This window comes from Mus pahari, chromosome 2, assembly GCF_900095145.1.
Source record: "Mus pahari chromosome 2, PAHARI_EIJ_v1.1, whole genome shotgun sequence".
Lineage (NCBI taxonomy): Eukaryota > Metazoa > Chordata > Mammalia > Rodentia > Muridae > Mus > Mus pahari.
The window spans coordinates 149,830,898-149,839,030 of NC_034591.1; the positions used below are offsets into that span (position 1 = coordinate 149,830,898).

General features: G+C 45.3%; 1 protein-coding gene across 1 annotated transcript in view; it reads left to right on the forward strand.

Annotated features, from left to right (window-relative positions):
• The window catches only part of Crebl2 (cAMP responsive element binding protein like 2), a 29,314-nt gene extending 25,771 nt beyond the window's left edge, over positions 1-3,543 (forward strand). The window contains exon 5 of the mRNA XM_021191633.2: positions 236-3,543. The gene's annotated coding sequence lies outside the window, so the exon portion shown is untranslated. The remainder of the gene's footprint in view (positions 1-235) is intronic.
• The last annotated feature ends 4,590 nt before the right edge of the window (positions 3,544-8,133 follow it).

Sequence of the window (8,133 nt, forward strand, 5' to 3'; positions counted from 1 at the left end):
AAAAAAAAAAAAAAAAAAAAAAAAAAAAAAAAAAGGAAGAAAGAAAGAAAAAAGAAAAACAACAAAGCCCTTATCTCAAACATGGTGGGAGGTAAAGCCTGCATACACACACATACAGATAGATGATAGAGATGAATGGACAAACAGATACATAAAGTCATGAGTTTTAGAGTTGATTAAGTAAACTTCAGAATGACTGAAAACATTCTTCTTGTTGTATTTGCTTTCTATCCAGGGTGAAGATCATATAAAACGCAGTCAGCGATCAAAGCCAATGGTGTAATGTCTGTGGAGGACGAATGGGGCAGGACTTTGCTGCTTTGCTCCATTTTCTATGTACTGCTCAGTAAGCATCTCTGTAAGCCCAAAGTCTCTACCATACGTGTGAAGATGCGTCAGGAAGGTCCTTGCGCAGCACTTAGACTTGCCGGCCGACCTTCAGACCTGCTCGGTGTTGCTTTCCACGTCGGTTAACAAGTCGTGATGCCGAGCCCGTGGGAGCAGAGGAATTGTTTGGAAGCGCACGTTTGCACCTTAGCCCTGTGGCTTTCATGGTTAATTTCTACTTGTACTATGTAATTGATGGATTTGTGTGTATGTGTGTTTAGTTGTCACTTCTTTTCTTGTTTTTAATTACCCTGCAAAAAGACACCAAATAGGCTGTTTGTCCCCCGTGGTTCTCAGCCCTTATGGACCTAATATTACTCCTTTCTAGTTACTTGAGTAATGTTTGCTTGTCTGTGAGCCATTCCAGCATAAGCTGTGAATATGTATTAACAGATATACCCACTTCTATTTTTATAACCCATAGTGATATGCCTGTTTTAAAGAATGTCCATAACAAAGCCCAACACACAGCCCCCGACAGCCTCATTTTGCTGTTTCCTCTGACTGTATTTATAAAAGCTAGCTAGGGCCAAATCCGTGCTTGGAGAATAATTAGCCACTGTTTATTTTGAAGTGAAAAGTAATCTTTTAGTAGCATCCATTACCTTAACCTGCAGTATGTGTGACATGGTTTCTGCTGTATGTACACATATTTGTACACACATTTGCTTGTGCACTCAGCTGAGGCATGGGGTTTTCTGAAGAGTACAGAATGAACGTAGCTGCTGACTAATGAGACTAAGTATCTGCCTTGCTGTGTAGAGCACAGGCCACCCTGCTGGTGACGCAATGGCTGTTGCTGTTGGCAGAATACTCAGTTCTTCCCTGACATGAGTGTCCTTATGAATGTGTTCTGAGCCACAGAGAAAGAAGCCTACTGTGTGCTTGTACCTGCTTTAGCCTGTGCTCCCACTGTACCGGGGCATCCTGAGCTGCACATTGCACTGCAGCCTGGGGCCCGGTGGGTATGTGGCGTGGCATGTAGTTCTGTATGGTTCCCAGCACAGCCGCATTTGCATGACATGGAGTGTGGCTGGGGGCAGAGCTCATAGTAGGAGAGGTTCAGAGAATTTCTACTTCACTCGCTTCTCTCACTAGTTCAGTCATATGTATTCTCTGTTGCTGCTAATTACAATTGTTCCTCCCTCTGATGAAGCAGGAATTTGACTTCCAGAAAAAGAAGTATTTGCCACAGACTGGCAGTTGGAGGGAGGTATCATAGTTACAGGCATGTCCAACCCTTTGACGTTGTGACTTGAAGCCTGAGAATTGAATGTTTTAAGTGAGTTTACAGTTTTGTGTTGGGCCACATTCCTAGCTATTCTGAGGCATACGCAGCCTGCAAGCTGTGGTTCAGACGTGCCTGGAAGGTTGTCTGTGAGGTGGGACATGAGATGGACTGTGTAGCTTGCGATCTCTGGACAGGCATGTCTCTTGAACAGATGCCTCTTGTTAGCTGAAGATTCCCTTGAGCGCAGGCATTGAACTCAGATCTCCATGCTAGGTGTGTGCGACCCCGACAGAGCACTTGCCCAGCTTGCTGGGATTCTCTGTGTTTTAGAAAAATGGGCATTAAGGGTATTTAATGTCGTCTTAGGACCATAAGTGGAGACAAGGACTGTTGATACTCAGGCCCTTCAGAATGTCAGTGTTTTAAATGTAGTGTTCTGACTGTGTTGGGGGTGTTTAAATGGGTGTGTTTAAATGTAGTGTTCTGACTGTGATGGGGGTGTTTCTGCCACTGGGCCGACTCAGTCATAGACTTTTACTTTGCAGAACAGCCAATGATTTTATGTTGCTTTGTTTGTTGCCTTTTGAATTCTCCAGAAAACAAAAATTGTTTTCAAAGCAAACATTCCAGGATGAATGTGGCTCCTCAGTGGAATGTCTGCATTGTGCTTGAAGGTTCTGCAGGTTGTCCTTGTAGTTGCAGGGTCATCCCAGGTTGTCCTTGTAACCACAGGATAATCCCCAAGTAGAAGAGATGGACTTGGAGTGAATGTTGATTACACTTTGAGTTCTCTCTAGGGCCTGTATCTCTTTAATGTTCTGGAGGTATCAAACCAAGATAATGGCCCTCAGCATTTGAAGGGAACATGATGATTGCACTGTGTACTGTGCTGGCCCTTCTCCCTAATCTGTGATCACTGTTCCAGATTCCAAGCTGTAGCACCTCTTTTGTCACTCCCATCCAGTGAGGCACTGCAGGCTAACTGCGGTTCCTTCCCAGAGGAGAGCAAGCTGAGAGGACAGAGCCCAAGGCCATCCATCCCCTAGGGCAGGAAGAGGCCAAATGAGAGCCTCATCAACAGAGCCTGGCTTCTTTTTCTTTCTCTTTGAGAGACTAAGGAGAAAATATACTTGTACATTCACACCAGTCCAGCTCTGCCACTTTACCATCTGCTTCCCACATACTGGAGCAACTGGTGCAATATGGAGTTGACCTGGTCAGGTCAACTTTTAGGCTGTAGGTGAAGTTATTAATTTGTTTTCTGTCCTTATCTAAAATGTTCCTGGGATGCCCAAATCAGAGCTTTAGTGCTGCGGTCCCTGCCACTGCCTGCCTCGTGGACTCGCTGAGCGGCACCAGCTGTAAATTTAGTGTCATTGACCGGCAGTGGCCTGCTTTGGCTGGTGATAGAAAACACAGATTTAAGCTGGGCTTCACTTTTAGTTAAAGACAAATAAGATCAACAAAAATACATACTATATTTCACAAAAATCAGATGCATGTTGTTACAAATATTAAAATACATATTTTGTTTTTTAAAAGATGAAAGATGATTAAACCACATGGTATTTGGGGGCAAATGAAGGATTTTTTTCCTCAGAAGAGAATTGTACAATTATATTTTTATGAAAAATAAAGTATCTTCACCAAAATCATGTTAAATTGCCTGTTTCACAACACTGAGACAACTCTGTCTACAGCTACACCCTCTCAAGCCTGACAACCTGGGTTCAGCCCCCACATGGGAGGGCGGGAGAACTGGCTTGGTGGCTGTCCTCTGCCTCCACAGTCCAGCGCGCTCAAGACTGCTTACTGCTCCTGTAGAAGACCCAGGTTCAGTTCCCAGCACCCAGGTAACTACAGTTCCAGGAGATCCCATGAGCCCCTGCACATAGGTGCTGCATAGGCAAGCACTCAGACACATGATTCTTTCTTATTTAAAACCTGCCTGTTAAATAGCACAGGATTGGCTTGGCAGGATGGCTCAGCAGGTAAAGGCACTTGCCACCACACTTGACAACCTGAGTTGATCCCTAGAACCCACACATACAGCAGAAGGGAAAACCCCTCCCCCAAACTGTCTTTTGACCACACCCATAGACAAACTAAATAAATCTGAAAATAAAAATATTCACAGTATGTAAGGATTTAAGTTATCAAAAATAGAAGTGTTTGGGGCTGGTGAAATGGCTCAGTGGTTAAGAGCACTGTCTGCTCTTCCGAAGGTGCTGAGTTCAAATCCCAGGAACCACATGGTAGCTCGCAACCATCTGTAACGAGATCTAACACCCTCTTCTGGAGTGTCTGAAGACAGCTACAGTGTACTTATAATAAATTAATCTTTAAAAAAAAAAGAAGTGTTTAATGAGCTCATATCAAAATGCAGTGATATTCCCAGGTTGTTTCTATATATTACTATACTTATCCTTTGAATTGGTATAATTGGAGAATGTGTGGCAATAATAGCTTTCAATTAATTAGGTTCATTTTAAGAACCACTTATTTACTCTCTGTTTTACTTAATTACAAGTGGTCATTAATCCGAGTCTGGACTGTTACGTAAAGTTATGCTTATTGTGCACTGCACAAAGACACACAGTTAAAGTGTCTGAGAGCCTGATCTCCAGATCCACTTCCCCCTTAATAAGCCTTATGGAAGAAAACCACCTACCGTCTGCTCATTGAACCATTCCTGTTGCCTAGTCTGCCTAGAACTTACTCAAGTGGCACACCTTTTAAATTCCTCAGCTCACTAGGGGTGCCCTTTTGAAAAGTATGCAAAATAATGGCATTTTACAGCTGGCTTTAACCCAAGTAAGTGTGTCTCTTCTCCCTGTTCAGTGACATCAGTTTGGTAGTTATTCAGCAGTGGTATAGGTGTGTGTACTTTGTGGATATAGGTGAATGCTACAGACAGACAGGCTCCGATGCACTACTGGAAATGGCCAAAGTGGGGGTCAGTACAGCTCAGAACAGTGTATCTGAGACAGAGTATGCAGGGTGAAGAACTGGCTGGAGGAACTCAGACTGTAAGCAGCATAGAGCTGTCCAGAAAGTCAGATTATGGCACAGGACAGATTGGAGCTATGACTCAGAAACTGTTGCAGCCCCGTCCCACTCTAGGAGCCATGAGGCAGAAGACCGGCTGTGTTTATTTTTCTTTTCTATCTTTATGTAAACAGGGTCTCACTATGCAGCCCCGGCTGGCCTGGAACTCGATTTGTAAACCAGGCTGTCCTTGAACTCACTGAGATAGACATGCCCTGTCTCTTTGAGTGCTGGGATTAGAGGGCTATGCTACTACACCCAACCTGCAGTTGAATTCTTAATCCTGGGTCACCACAAACTCAACTAATCTACTACTACTGTGCTTGTTACAGGGTCCCAAACACGGCTGGCCTGGGGTGGGTGGGAGTTAGGCAGTGAGCTGTGCCTAACAGACCATTCTGTTGGATAAAGATCTGAATGGGAAAAGCCCAGTGCAGTCTTGTATCCCTCAGCAACCTGCTCCTGGCAAGCACTTTCAAGACCCTGGGACCAATGATGCAAGCGGAGAATGCCCTGGACCTTGTTAGAGTAACCCTCATTGTTTACTAGTCCAGACCCAAAAGAACAAAACCATGAGGACATGAGCTTTTCAACCAGAGAGACCAGGAACTCTGCCTAGTATGGGGGGAAAAAAAAGTCTTTGAAAACTCTGAAGCCTCCCGGAGCGGGGCATCATGGGAGCATCTTGAGGACAAATGGGAAACAGGCCAGGCACTGAACTCGATGGGTAGAGTGCTTGTCTGGCAGACACCAGCTCAAACATCCCCAACACCACACAGACAGGGTGTGAACACCTGCACTCCCAGCACTCGGGAGGCAGAGGATCAGAAGTTCAAAGTCACCTTGAGCAGGGCTCAAGGGACTGTGATAGACTCTTCTCAAAAGGAGGGAGAAAGCGAACCTAACAAATGAGTCCCCAGACAGGAACTCATTAAACAGGGGGTGGGTAGCCAGGCAGACTTGAAGTCCGGAGCAGGGAAGGTTGTCATTGGGAACTTGTCAATCTTCTGCACCTCCTTTTCTCAATGAACCTGGAAATCACTGGTCTCCCGCCATCAGGTTCCAGGGATCCTCCTGTGGTCACCTATCCACTGCTGGGTTTAGAGATGGGAATCAGAGCCAGGTTGCCATGACTACATAAAAGAACACTATCCACCTTGCTGCAGTGTCACTGGAACTTTTCCCTAAAGGAGCATTAATTAGTCTTCTGCATCCATGCTTTGGTGAGCAACGAGCTGGAAGGCCCTGTCGACTCTCGCAAGCTCCAAACCAGAGGATGTCCTCAGACCTCCAGGTCTTCCTCCTCAGCCTGACACAAGACATGCATGTGGTCACCCTGCGGAGCTAAAATCCCATGTCCTTCGAGAATGAAGGCAATCCAAACTCTGTAGATTCTACTGTATAACTCAGAGCTGATGGAGAGTCACTAATGCAATACCTTTGTTTTGACTTGGTTTGGTTTGGTTTTTGCTTCCCCACACACTCCTGTAACCAATCCTGGCCTTGAGTTCCTAACTCTCTTGTCTCTACCGCCCACATGCTGGGGTTATAGACATGGGACACTGTGGTGGTTGGTGTGGTCAGTTTGACAGAATCTAAGATTGCCTTCGAGAGGGGCCTCCAAGTGGATCTATGTAGGGGATTATCTTCATCTGGATTGCTTTATTGAAAGTGGGGAAATGTGGTGGTACGATTCCTCCTACAGAGGACAAAGTGATCTAGGCAAGGCGCTCTCTCTCTCCCTCTCTCCCTCCTCACACTGGTTCTCTGCTGCTGAGATGATGTGAGCAACTCTTTCAAGTTCCTGCTTCCTTAAGTTAGCTTCCATGAAATGGGGGTCTTTCTCTGCAGCTCAGACAGCGCTTGAGCCCCAGATCTTCTTGCCTCAGCCTCTCAAGTGCTGGAATTATGTGTCTAGCATCCCCGACTTAAAGCAGTGTTTTATTTGTGTGTGTGTGTGTGTGTGTGTGTGTGTGTGTGGCACATACATGTGCCACAGCATGCATAGAGATCAGAGTTCAAACTATGGGAATCTGTTTTCTCCTTTCACCTTGTGGGTTTAGACCAAACTCAGGACCCAGGCTTGGTGTCAAGCACCCTTAAACATTGAATCATCTCACTGGACTCCAAAAACTCTCTTAAAAGAGGCTTCTGAGAAAGAACAGACGAGGCCACATTTGGGAAAAGTTCAGAACCTACCAGATTGAAGCAGCTCAAAAAATTAAAGAGGCCCTGAGAGGCCTGAGGTCAGTGAGACAGGCCTGCAGTGAATTCATTCCACACCAAGTTAAACTGTCTATTTAACCCTGCACACGCGCACCCACTCAGGGGAAAGCATGTATTGCCATGGAGACATCTGCACATCCTCTGAACCAAATTATGAAAGCAGCCGAGGGGCAGGCAGGAGCTCAGAATGTACAGCGCTTACTGAGCGTGCACCAAGTCCTGGGGTTGCTGCCAGCAATGAAAAAAAAAAAAAAAAATTAGTGTGGTCACGCGTGCCTGTAATCCCAGGACTGGGGACTTACAGGCAGGAGGATCGGGTAGTTCAGAGCCAGCCCGGGATACATGAGAAGCTGACTTATAAAGAGAAAAAAAAGGAATAGAAAACGGAGAGGCCACAGAAAGTGCTGTGGGTTTGGTGGTCTGCTTGGGCCTTTTGAGCATGATCACATTTGTAAAATGGTTTAAAACAATATTTTGAGTAGCGATTTCGCGCCTGTAACGGGTATTATTTGCTGGGGAATTTCCTCTGCTGTTTAGAAGCTGTGAGTTTTGAGCACACTGATTGATTAACCCACAGCTGAGTCTGGGTGCTCTGCAAGCTTGGCTGTGTGGTTGCTAAGAGACCAAGATTTCTCTGCATTCCAATGAGTAGCTCGGTGAAGACTCTGCCCGCTAGCCACAGCGTCGCCAAGCGGTGTCCCGCAGAACTGCGTCCGGTTTCTTCAGTCTTCCCTTCCTGGTGAATTTGAACAAAGGGGGGCTTGTGTGTGCGTCCTTTCAAGGTCTGCACGCAGGGAGGACTTTTTTTTTTTTCTCCAACACACGAATTGTGTCGCAGTAACCAGGAGTGACACAGAACTGGGTACCAAATTAAAAATAAATATTAAATAAAATTTATTGGGGGCGAGGGGTACCAAATAGCAGAAGAACCATATAGCAGGTGTGTGGTAAAAGAAAACTTTCTAGAGCTGGCTCTATCCGTTCAGGGACAGAACTCAGTCAAATTGGTGGCAAACACCTTTACCTGCTGAGCCATCTCACCCATTTAGTTTGCCAGGAATGGTAGATTACCCTTAAGTTTACTTATTGGCTTGATTTCAGTCTTCTAAAAGATAAGAGGCTTCCTTTTGCTCTGGAAAAAAAAAATGTAATTTAGATTAATATTTTTAAATTTATTTTTATTTTATGTGCATTGGTGTTCTGCCCATATATGTGTGTGTGTGTGTGTGTGTGTGTGTGTG